The 12,874-nt window shown below is 42.3% G+C and overlaps 1 protein-coding gene across 1 annotated transcript in view; it reads left to right on the forward strand.

Moving 5' to 3' along the window:
- The window catches only part of ERC2 (ELKS/RAB6-interacting/CAST family member 2), a 773,878-nt gene that overhangs the window by 99,403 nt on the left and 661,601 nt on the right, over positions 1-12,874 (forward strand). The gene's annotated exons all lie outside the window — the stretch shown is intronic.

Below are 12,874 nucleotides of genomic sequence, written 5' to 3' on the forward strand. Positions count from 1 at the left end.
AGAACAAATAAAGTATGCTGTTTGATGCTATTTTGCCTAAGGATACCACTATTTCTAAAGCCCTGTGGCAGGTTCAGTGATGCTGGTGATGCGATTTTTGACCCACTGTAAAACACTTCTCACAGTAGCCCTCTGAGATATCTAGAACTGATCTCCTAGTTCCTATTTTGCCTGTAGAGGAGATAGAGTAGAAGGCATGAGTGGCTCACCCTGGGTTATAAAGCCTGATAGTGGTGCAGCAGGACTAGAACCCAGCTCTCTGGACAGCTAATCTGCTGTCATTAGCTGATGCTGTCCCTATTATTCACATCATAGGGTGACAAATGCAAGAAATGAACATGTCTGTGCTGGTAGGAGTTTTAGAGAATCAGGGTGTTGGGCTAGGTGGGAGGAGCCTGGTGAGAGAGGGAGGGAGTAAGAGAGAGATTCCTGCTGGCAGATAGTGGACTTAAAAAACATCTTGTTATTTCTAAAAGGGAAATTGGACCCCATTGTTCCCATGATTAAAGCTTTTCAAAGGCTTTTCTGTCTAGATGACAAAGTCCAGAATCCTTTAAGTGGCTCTCAGCTCCTTTATGACAGCTTCCTGGGTTCTCCTGCCAACCACACATCACTCCAGCAACACCAGAGTGCTTATTACCCTTCCACTAATTCTTGTTCTTACCTTCCTCCCTTTGATTGAACTGCCCCTCACCCATGTTGCCTTGACCATCCTTTATCTTCCATTTTTCCTAATGAATCCGAATTATTCTATTGGTCTCAACTCACAGCTGGCCTTCTCTGACCCTTCCCTCTCCTTCTCTATTCTGATTAAGGTTCACATTCCTATAGTGCTGTGCAGCTATCTGTTGGAATGTCTGTTTTCCTAATTAAACTGTGAAATCCTTAAGAGAAATTCTCACATATTATTTACTTTTGTTATTAGAATTGAGCGCAAGATCTGGTCTATCTTGTCTCGCCATAGCTGGGAAGGACAGAATCAAGGCTAAGTTGCAGAAATCAGGGCACCAGAGGTAGAACTGGAGATTCAAGGCTTCCAGAGCCTTTTCTGCCTTTGCTGGCCTCTGCTCCTGTTGGCCTGAGGCCCTTGCCGTTTCTCTCTCCAGCCCTCAGCTGTCTTTGCTTCTTCTGTCAGCCATGTCTTGTCTTCTATGCTGACACTGCTTCCTCTGCCCAGCTGGAGAAAGTGGCCTCCAGACGGTCCAGACTCATCCTTGCAGCTTGGCTGCCTCAGGGAGGAGAGTCCTTCTCTCCCCCAAAATCCCACAGAAGTTCATCCCTTTTGTTGAGAATAACCTTGTTTTTTAAATTTTGGGGACCATGTGCCATATTATCATATAATATTGCCGTCATTTCATTATTTATTTTCCCATTCTACTGTTGATGGACATTTGGGTTATTTCCAGTTTTTGGCTTTTATGAATGATATGTTACAGGAAGGAGTCCTAGCCCAGGTCCAAGAGCATACTCTGTCTAACACTCAGAAATAAATGGTCCAAGGAGACTCACGTGCTGAGAAAGCAAGAGATTTCATTGTGAATGGGCAGCTGGGCAGAGAGCAGCAGTGTAAGCGAACCTGAGGAAACTGCTCTGCCATGTGACTCACAGTCTTGGGGTTAGCGTCCCGGTTCTCTTTAGAAAATCATTCCAACTCAGGGTCCTTCCTGGTGGTTTGCACACTGCTCAGCCAAGATGCATTCCAGTGAGATGGATTCTGGGAGGTTGGTAGGACACGTGAACTGGTGTCTTCTCTTCCCTTTTGCCTTTTCCAAGTTCTTCCAGTTGGTGGTAGCTTGTTAGATCTGCATTCCTTGACAGGACCTCCTGTTTTAAGATAACTCATGCAAGTGGCTACTATCTTGCCTGGCCAGGGTGGGCAGTTTCAGTCAATGTTCCCCCTAATGATACTCCTATGAACTTTATTGTTCTTGTCTTTTGGGGGATATAGGATGTGCTTCAGTTGGGTGTACACTTAAGAGCAGAAGTACCGGAGTGGGGGGTAGGTATATCTTCACCATTTTAGTTGATAGGCCAATTTTTCTCAACAGGTAACCAATTTACCAGCAGTGTTTTCTTTCACTACCTCTGCTAATCCCCAGTTTTGGTGGCATTGGAGGAATCACACAGAGATAATAATTTTAACTGCCATTTATCAAATGCTTATTCCATATGAGAAATACTTTATAAATAGTATATCAAATCATTCTCATAACAACCCTTAGGGACAAGTGAAATTGCTTTCTCCGTTTTGCAGATGAGGGTCCAGAGGATTAGAGAGAGATTAGGTAATTTACTTAGAGTCATGTAACCAGTCTGTGATAGAGCTAGAACCCAAACCTGGGATCTGAGCTCCTTAACTTTATAACCTGAGCTCTTACTTCTGTGCTGACAGGCTGGGGTTTACCTGGTAGCCAGAGTATGGGAACTGTGGTTTGGCACAGTGGACATGTGCCTTCCTGCTGGCAGATGTGGGCCATGTCTTTTGGCAGTCATTCTTTTAAAGAAAGACCCTGTTTTCCAAGAGGAAAACACGTGGAAGAAAATGCATGTATCTGGGAGCTTGAAGCACTTCTTAAGTCCCCTTTGGCTTATGCACTCACTATTAAGACCAGGCTCAACTGGTCCTAGTGTTGAGACTTTGCCTTAAATATCTGTCTATGCAAATTTATCTTTCTCAAATTGTCACTTGACCATACCTCCCCTGCCCCTATTAAAATTCTGAGGATATAAAACAGTTCTTGTGTTTTTCTAATAGGAGTTAGACTAATAAAGATAGATGGGTTAGTATCTGGCTTTCTCTTTTTTATTGGTGATAAAATTGAAATCTTAAACATGTGGAGTCATAAGGTCATATAAACATTTTTCAAGGTCTTCACACTACCCCTATTGATCTGTTCTTTTTCAGCCACATACCATAGAAACTTTCTTACTTGCCGACTGGCACATCTCCATTCATTACCACACCCCTGATAACTGCCAGTGGGATCTTTTAAGAAGACTCCGTCTGCTTATATTTCTTCTCATCAAGGCCCTGTCTCACACTACTCTCACCTTTTCTCAGTGTTCCACACATACTATTTAATACTTTTCCATGTGCCAGATACTATTCTAAAAACTCCAGTGTATAGAAATTATTATTCCTATTTTAAATAGGAAGCACAGAGAGGATAAGTAAGCTTACTCAGGGTCACCTGGTTAACAAATGTTGGGCAGAGCTAGAGCTCAGACCCAGGTCTGTTGACTCTAGAGGCCATGCTCTTACCCACAGCACTGTGCCGTCTCTCTTTTCTAGACTCCTCTAACCTTTAATACACCTACTCCTCTCCTCAGGGATTTTGTTCTTGGTGTTCTTTTGTCTGAGTTCACTCCCCTCACTCTTCCTCATCTAACTAGCATCTCTTCCCCTTTAGAACCCAGCTTCAGTGAACTGTTTTAAATTGCTTAATCTTGTTTTATTTTTAAAAAATACTCAGTGCATCTTAACTACTTTAAAACTGTAAGCTCCATGAGGGTTGAGGCCCACCCACTCTGTTTATCCATAGGTATCCTATGCCTGGTGTACAGCTGTAAACTTTGTGTGTTTGTTCATTCAGCAAGTGAATGAAGGATTGAATGAATGGAAGGATGACTCACTGGAGTATAGAGGCAAAATTGTTTTTTATCCTCAGATATAGTTTTCAAGTAAGCCCTAACTTACGTGAACTCAACTTCTAATTATTATTTAGATGGCATTTTGGTCTGTTGCCTGATCGATTTGGATTTTTAATATGTGTTTTTACTTCTCAGTGTACTTCCCACTGCCTTCTGATTTACAAGGCTCCATTAGCTTAAGGTGTGTTTTGCCCATGGTTTTGCATTTTATCTTATGGCTTATGGGTCATTAATAATACTTAGGCAAAATGTTCCAATCTATATACAGTGCACACTGGAGCTGCTGCCTATCAGAATATCCCCTCAGTTTTTTTTATTCATGATCTATTTTAGGGGAAATCATGGAAAAATTGTGCCTGACATGTATGTGTCCCATATGGGCCCTTTATGTGCTAACTGTAGAGAAGGTGGGACCTTGAGATGAAATGAGTTTTCCGTTGGTTCTTTAATTGTGAACATCTTAAATAGTCTTACTAGCTGAATAGAGAATCTATCTTTTAGAAATCACATTTTAACTTAATGTGCTAGTATTAACGCTGCTGCTGCTAAGTTGTTTCAGTCGTGTCTGACTCTGTGCAACCCCATAGATGGCAGCCCACCAGGCTCCCCTGTCCCTGGGATTCTCCAGGCAAGAACACTGAAGTGGGTTGCCATTTCCTTCTCCAGTGCATGAAAGTGAAAAGTGAAAGTGAATTTGCTCAGTCGTGTCTGACTCTTCGCGACCCCATGGACTGCAGCCTACCAGGCTCCTCCATCCATGGGAGTTTCCAGGCAGTAGTACTGGAGTGGGGTGCCATTGCCTTCTCCAGTATTAACACTATTCAATAAATATATATTTTTTATATCCCAATCCTATAAGGTTTGCCTCACATTCAAATTTTTCATGAGAGATTTTTTTATTGTCAACTTTATCATCAGTATCTATCAGCTTGGCAACTTTACAAGTGTTTTCAGCTATTTTAAGTAAGTAAGTTTATAGGCATGGTTTTTATCTCTCAGAAACAAAGCAGTAGTTTTTTTCTATGTAATATTTCTTAAGGATTCTAATGTAATATTTCATGTTTATAGCAAAGAAGTCAGGACAGTTTTGGTTTTACATATAGATACTGAAACCAAGTCAGCTTAAGGAAAATGGAAATTTATTGTCTCATGATTTCTGGAAAGGACAGAACTGAGACCAACTTTAGGAATGAGGTCATCAAAGCTGGAAATGGGGTTTCCAGGCTTCTAGATTACTCTTTTATTGGTTTCTGCTCCTCTTGACCTGGGCAATTTCTGCAGCCCCTGTCTTATCTCTGTTTATCTCACAGCTGTCCTTCCCTCTTCTTGTCAGTATCCTTTTGTCCTCCTGAAGACATGGCTTTCTAAGGTGACTTTTCATATGGAGAAGGTGGCCCCCAAATGCTCTAAGCATTTGGCCTCTAAGCATTTGGTGCAGTGGGGGAAAGTGCTTTTGTCCCTCAGTATCCCCATGTTGATTTTAGGAAGGACTTTGCCCCTACTTGGTTCATAACCCCACTTTTTGAACTGTCCTTGTGTCTGGTCAGGTGGCTGTGAATGACAGACAGCCTCATCTGAGTCAAGAGGAGGGAGCATGGGTTAGCCAAAGCAGAGGGGGACTGTTGCTACAAAAAGGGGGATAAGAATATTTGAGGGGATAATGAAACCATGGCTTCCAGAGTTCACTGGATGGTTGTTTTTGAGATTAAATAAACATTTATTTCTCTGTGTTAGGCACTTTGTGACACCTAGGGATTCAGAGACTAATGATCAGATTAGCAACAAGTTGTTGCTGTTCAGTCACTAAGTCCTGTCCGACTCTTTGCGACCCCATGGACTGCAGCACTCGAGGCTTCCCTGTCCTTCACTATCTCCTGGAGTCCTCATATTCATATACATTGAGTTGGTGATGCTATCTAACTATATCTCATTCTCTGTCTCCCTCTTCTCTTTTTGCCTTCAATCTTTCCTAGCATCAGGGTCTTTTCTAATGAGTCAGCTCTTTGTACAGGTGGTTAAAGTATTGGAGCTTCAGCTTCAGCATCAGTCCTTCCAGTGAATATTCAGGGTTGATTTCCTTTAGAATTGACTGGTTTGATCTCCTGGTTGTCCAAGGGACTCTCAAGAGGCTTCTCCAGTACCACAGTTCAAAAGCATCAGTCCTTTGGTGCTCAGCCTTCTTTATGGTCAAACTCTCACATCCGTCCATGACTACTGGAAGAACCACAGCTTTGACTATGTAGACCTTTTTTGGCAAAGTGATGTCACTGCTTTTTAATACACTGTTTCTAAGTTTGTCATAGTTTTACTTCCAAGGAGCAAGCATCTTTTAATTTCATGGCTGCAGTCACTGTGCACAGTGATTTTGGAGCCTAAGAAAATAAAATCTGTCACTGCTGTCACTTTTTCCTCATCTATTTGCCATGAAGTTATGTGGCTGGATGCCATGATATTAGTTTTTCAAATGCTGAGTTTTAAGCCAGCTTTTTCATGGTTCTAAATTACAGTTAAAGGGAGTAGGCTAAATGTCAGGAAAAGCTTTTTGTTGTGCTTTAATGAATTGTCACTTCTCTGGCATGATTTGACTAGTATAGATGTCACAAATCAATTTCCCTTAAGGTGAACATAGATTTTGAAATTCATTCATTGAAAAAATTATCTTTTCTTCTTCTGATGGAAAATACATGTTTATTTGGAAAATATACAGTATAAAGAAGAAAATAAAAGAATAACTCTAATACCCAAAGACAGCATTTTTGTTCATTAATTAGCATTTTGGAGTATGTCCTTAGAGTCTTTGATATGCATATATGTAAAGATAAAACAACTTATCTAATTTTTATTTTTTAGAAAAATTGGTTTAATAGCAGTATAGTTTTGAGTCACAATGTTTTATATAGTAAGCATTTACCCATACCTTAAAATATATGTAAGAGATGGGATTTTTATTATTCTCTATTTCATCATCCACCAAATGGCTGAACCACAACTTATTTAACCATTTCTCCTGTATTCCACATTGCAGTTGTTTGCTAGACTTCGTCAACATGAGAAAACTCAAAGAATGTTCTGCAACCTAAATCACTGCCTGCTTTTCAGATGATTTCCTTGGGCTGCATTCCTAGGAATGGACTCAGGAGATCAAAGGGAAGGCACACATTTGAGTCTCTGGATCCAGATGGCCACTCTGCCCTTTGAGAGGGTGTTTCAGTTTACATTCTTACCAGCTGTAGAGGAGAGAGAGCATAAGAATTTAATGGACCGTCTCTGACAATTAGCTCATGGCTCCAGTCAACTGATTTTATCCTATCTGTGAGGGGCTACTATGTGTAAACCAAGTGTGACCATGTGTTGGATACTAGAAAACATTCTGGCAGCATGAACTGAAAATTTTACCTTTTCAATGTGAAAAGAACATATGACTTCCTCCAGAGGATTCATCTCTTATTTAAAAAATACGATATTCTTACTGTTGAGCTCAAGTAAATGGAAAACGCAGTGTCCATGTGCGTATGCATGCTAAGTCACTTCAGTTGTGTCTGACTCTTATGGAGTTCTCCAGGCAAGAATACTGGAGTGAGTTGCCATGCCCTCCTCCAGGGGATCTTTCCTACCCATGGACTGAGCCCATGGTTTTCTCCTGCATTGGCAGGCAGGTTCTTTACCACTGGTGTCACCTGGGAAGCCCTACAGTGTCCACACTGGGAATTAAAACAAATTTTTTTTCTTCTTCCTTTTTTCTTTTTTTCTCATTATCTCCTCCTCTCTCTCAAAATAAGAGACTTTATGATTATTTTCTTGGATATGATTCCTAGCAGTTCAATTATGGGATCAAAGTGTGTCTTAGTTCAGGCTACTGTAACAGAATACCATAACTCGATGGCTTATAAACATCAGAAATTTATTTCTGGAGCCTGGAAGTCTGAGATCAGATTGCCAATATGGACACATTCTAGTGAGGGCCCTCTTCCTGGTTGTAGACGCCCATCTTCTTACTGGATCCTCACATGGCAGAGACAGAGCAAGAGAGCTCTCTGCCATCTCCTTTATAAGGGTACTAATCCTATTCATGAGTGCTCCACCCTCATGTCCTAATCATTTTGATTTCAACATATGAATTTTGGGGGAGACACAAACATTCAGTCTATACCAAAGGGGTATAACAGTTTCAATTGTTGTTACCAACAGAAGTAGAAAAATCTAGTGATAAGAGTCCTGCAACAGAAGATGTAGTCCTCAATAAACTGAAAATATGGTTTAAGAACCTAAACAGATTAATTCAGCAAGTATTTAGTGAGCACCTACTCTGTGGCTATACCTACTCTGTGGCTATTGTGTGTTACTGTGTGAAACTCCTGGCTCAGGAAAGACTTTTGACTTTGAGACACTGACTATTGTGTCACGCTCACGTGTTTGCCAGAATGATGCCTGATATGAATTTATGGATAAGGTGAAAAGAACACTGGCCTTGGAATTGGAAAGATCTGGATAGAAATCCTGGCTCTGCTGGGTGCTGTTGGACATGTTACTTCACCTCTCTAAGGCTTTATTTCCTCATTGAGAAATCTAACCAACCCATAGGGCTGTTAGGAGTAAACACAATGATTTAAGTCACTAGTATACTGTTGGTACCAGTAGGAGTTCAATAACTAGAGGCTGCTATTATTTTTGTTTTGGTTATTATCATTATGGTGATGACTCAGGGGGTAAGATGAGTTTGCATGCTTTGACAGTACTTCCCAATGTCTCCCTAAGCAGCTTTTCTCTCAGAGCAAAAGCAACTCTGTGCATTTATGTGTGTGCATGTGTATGTGTGCCTTAGTTGTTAAAGAATCTGCCTGCCATGGGGGAGACCTGGGTTCAATCCCTGGGTCAGGAAGATCCCCTGGAGAAGGGAATGGCTACCCACTTCAGTATTCGTGCCTGGAGATTCCCATGGACAGAGGACCCTGGCAGGCTACAGTCCATGGGGTCACGGAGACAGGACTGAGCGACTAACAGTGCTACTATTACTACATGTATGTGTGTGCATGTGTATGCGTGAAACCTTGGGTGTATGTGTAATATAGGAAGTCTCTCTCCTGGAATCTGTCCCCAGAGCCTTTTTCAGGAGGGTTCTTGTGAAGCAGTTGTTGGATTCCCATCCTCCCCGCTCTGCTTTCTGAACCCTGCAAGTTCAGGATGGAGGCACATGGCAGTGGTCTCCACAGTGAACCTTCAGCATGAATTGGGCCTCATATCATCTGGGCTTTGGGATACAACCCTTTTTGGTCTGTGAGTGGAGTGCTTTGGACCTGCAGCTCTAGATGTGAGGTTTTTTCATCTTTGTTCTCTTCGCTCTTGCGGTCCAGAAGGCAAATGCTGGTGATGAGGAGAGTGAGAAAGAGAGGTGTCTCAAAGTCGCACGCACACGAATCACTGGGCTGACTGGGGGGAGCAGTGGTGCAGGCGCTGGAGTGTGATTGGTCCCACCTGGGCCTCCCGGCCTTCACTTCCCACATTCAGGTGCTTGGTGGTCTTCTACTTTTCCTCCTATCAGATCAAATGCTGATTTTAAATAGTGCTTGAACGTCCTAGCATGTGCAAGTCTGTGTGGTCAGGCCACGCAGGTGTCTGTTCTCTTGCTCTCTGTACATCCCCTGCTTCACCTACACCCTCTTCACATGACTGACCTTTCTGCATGCTTGCCCTGCCCCAGCTGGTGATTGTTCTATCCTTTAAATAAAAACATCTGCATCAGGATAGCTTATCAAAGAGGCCTGTGAGGGGCGTGCTTCTCTGCTGGTTTCCCCGGCAACCAGTGAGCCAACCTGACATCACTTCCCCCTTATAATAGTAACCTCCCTGTTCCTCGGGCATGAAGACTGCTGCCATGTTCTGCCCAGTGTCTGCCGTGCACAGTGGGTTGTCACTCCAAGGCCTTGCTTCACACGGTAAGCTCCTCCATCCAGGAAACCACTGGTGTCTCTGTGGCTGACTCCAAGCTTTGACTTTGGTTTTGAAGCTGTGCAAGTATGGATCTTGTAGACCTGTGGGGTGCCGCCCCACAAAACTGTGGAGTCTTCTAGATGGTAGCAGCTTGGTTCCAGAAGCTCCTGAGAATTGTTGTTTTGTTGAAGTATCATTCCTGAGTTCACAAGACAATTATTCTGGCACTTGTTAAAATGAAGACTTTTATTCAAGACTACTGCAATAAGGGCATTACCATAGAGGAGAGAGAATAGGCTCAACTTGGAATACAGCAAAGACAGGTGGAGTTTGTAGCCAGTGAGCAGAGTGAGGTGGAAAATTAGTGGGTAGAAAATTACTAAGGGGAGATATCCTGGGTAGGAGAATTCTTGCTTAAGGCAGGCTAAGGACTCAGACATCAAAAGAGAAGGATAGGGAACATCATCAGATATCTAGGGTGGGTATTCTCTTTAAACTGACTTAACAGGTTCTTGCTAAGAGAGGGTTTTGCAGGCCTGGTAAGAACAGAACAGAGGCCATGGTGAAGTCTCTTTGGTGAGAGGGTTCAGAGAAGCCTAATTAGGGAGGGAGCCTTTGCCATCTGCCATGATTAGAATGAAGCACACCTGGGAAAGGGCTGGCTTTTACCCTCGCTTGACTGGTGACCTTGGGTCTTTCTGACCCCGAGTCTCTCACTGGAAAATGGGCCAAATGGTAGTATCTCTCTCATGAGGAATGCAGTGAGCATCAGATGAGATTATGCATGGAAAGAACTTATTAGTGTCCATCCTAAAGTAGTTCAGTTTAGTTCAGTTGCTCAGTCGTCTCCGACTCTGCAACCCCATACTGCAGCGTGCCAGGCTTTCCTGTCCATCACCAACTTCCAGAGTTTATTCAAACTCATGTCTATCAAGTCAGTGATGCCATCCAACCATCTCATCCTGTGACGTCCCCTTCTTCCCTGCCTTCAGTCTTCTCCAGCATCAGGGTCTTTGCCAAGGAGTCAGTTCTTTGCATCAGGTGACTGAAGTATTGGAGTTTCAGCTTCAGCATCAGTCCTTCCAATAAATATTCAGGACTGATTTCCTTTAGGATAGACTGGTTGGATCTCCTTGCAGTCCAAGGGACTCTCAAAAGTCTTTTCCAACACTACAGTTCAAAAGCATCAATTCTTTGACTCTCAGCTTTCTTCATAGTCCAACTCTCACATCCATACATGACTACTGGAAAAACCATAGCCTTGACTAAATGGACCTTTGTTGGCAAAGTAATGTCTCTGCTTTTCAATATGCCGTCTAGGTTTGTCATAGCTTTTCTTCCAAGGAGCAAGTGTCTTTTAACTTCATGGCTGCAGTCATCATCTGCAGTGATTTTGGAGCCCCCCCAAATTAAGTCTGTCACTGATTCCATTGTTTCCCCATCTATTTGCCATGAAGCGATGGGATTGAATGCCATGATCTTCGTTTTCTGAATGTTGAGTTTTAAGCCAACTTTTTCACTCATCCTCTTTCACTTTTATCAAGAGGCTCTTTAGTTCTTCACTTTTTGCCATAAGGGTGGTGTCATCTGTGTATCTGAGGTTATTGATATTTCTCCTGGCAATCTTGATTCCAGATTGTGCTTCATCCAGCCTGGCATTTGGCATGATGTGTTCTGCATATAAGTTAAATAAGCAGGGTGACAATATACTCAATGTAAGGGCTCAATAAATGATATTAGTATTATAAGTTGGGCACTATAATTGAATTTTGATTCAGTAAGTTAGTGGACTCTTTCTCATCTGTAAATTATATAGGAAAATGTGTGGCTTAATGAAAACTGCTCTGAACTGAAAGGGATGAGATGGTTAGATGGCATCACTGACTCAATGGATATGAGTTTGGGTGAACTCCGGGAGTTGGTGATGGACAGAGAAGCCTGGCGTGCTGTGCTTCATGGGGTTGCAAAGAGTGAGACATGACTGAGCGACTGAACTGAACTGAAAGGGTTTAAATAGCTGGATTTAAAGTCGGACCACACCAGTATTTTGCATCCTCCCAGAGCTTACATTTCTTATTTGCAAAATGGGCCTGTATTCTTTTCTTTGTTTGTGTCACAGATTGGTATTAAATGAGAAAATACATGCAAAAGTACTTGGAAAACTAGAAATTTGTCTATTGCTGTTCCTTAATAGTCCTATGATTAGGTATCTGCTAGTGAGCCTGTGCCTCTGGGCTGTGGCCTTCACTAAGGCTTCTGTTTCATTTTGTTTCTCTTTCTTAGGAGAGACAGGAAGACTAGAGCAAGCTGGAGCTGGGTATTTCCCTTCCCTCCATTAGATTCTGGCAAAATAGTTTACTTTGAGGGAAGACCTAGTTAAAAAGCAAAGAGTGCTATGAGAATACAAAATGACTACTTTCCTCACTCTCCTTGCAGGAAGAACCAAAGGATTTTTCTCCTTTCTTTACTCTGAAAGACTGATAGGGCTCCAAGAGGTAAAACTCACAAAAATGGCGCACTGGCCAAGACTAGGCCCCTGCTGGAGTTTTTTTTTTTTTTTTTTAACTGTTTAGTTAAGAATCAATAAATAAAAGAGTAATATTTATCTTACTTCGCTCCTATCAGATTATAGATTGGAGTTACGAATATGGTTAGCAACCATTTACGAAGTTTATTTAGAATAATGATAATAGCTGGTAGCAAAAGTGTAGCTGCCTGTTACCACCAGATGCTTCTTAAGGCAAGTGTGTGGTCAAAAGGAAGAGGCAGTGAATACAAACAATATGCTGCCTATCTTTGGCTCCTTTAGCGGAAACCAGGTAGTAAAGTGGATCTTTTTAAAAATGGTATTTAAGTATTTATTTGTGGCTGCACTGAGTCTTCATTGCTGTGTGGGGCTTTCTTTGGTTGCAGTGAGCAGGGGCTACTCTTCGTGCTGGTGCATGGACTTCTCACTGTGGTGGCTTCTCTCACTGTGAAGTGCAAGCTTCAAGGGTGCCACATCAGCAGCTGTGGTGCTTGGGCTTAGCTGCTCAGTGGCATGTGGGGTCTTCCTGGACTACGAATCGAGCCCATGTCCCCTGCATTGGCAGGCGGATTCCTAACCACTAGCCTGTGAGGGAAGGCCCGAAAGTGGTTATTTTTACAAAATGTAAAACTGTGAGCTGTGTCTACTTCAGGATACGGTGGATCTTCGAAATCTACCAAAAGCTAGAAAGTCACAGAAGTCATTGGCTTACTTTAAATGTCAGATGGTTACTTAACCAGTCATTGCTTTGGAAGGTCCTTTAAACTA

This window comes from Capricornis sumatraensis, chromosome 10 (genome assembly GCF_032405125.1).
Source record: "Capricornis sumatraensis isolate serow.1 chromosome 10, serow.2, whole genome shotgun sequence".
Lineage (NCBI taxonomy): Eukaryota > Metazoa > Chordata > Mammalia > Artiodactyla > Bovidae > Capricornis > Capricornis sumatraensis.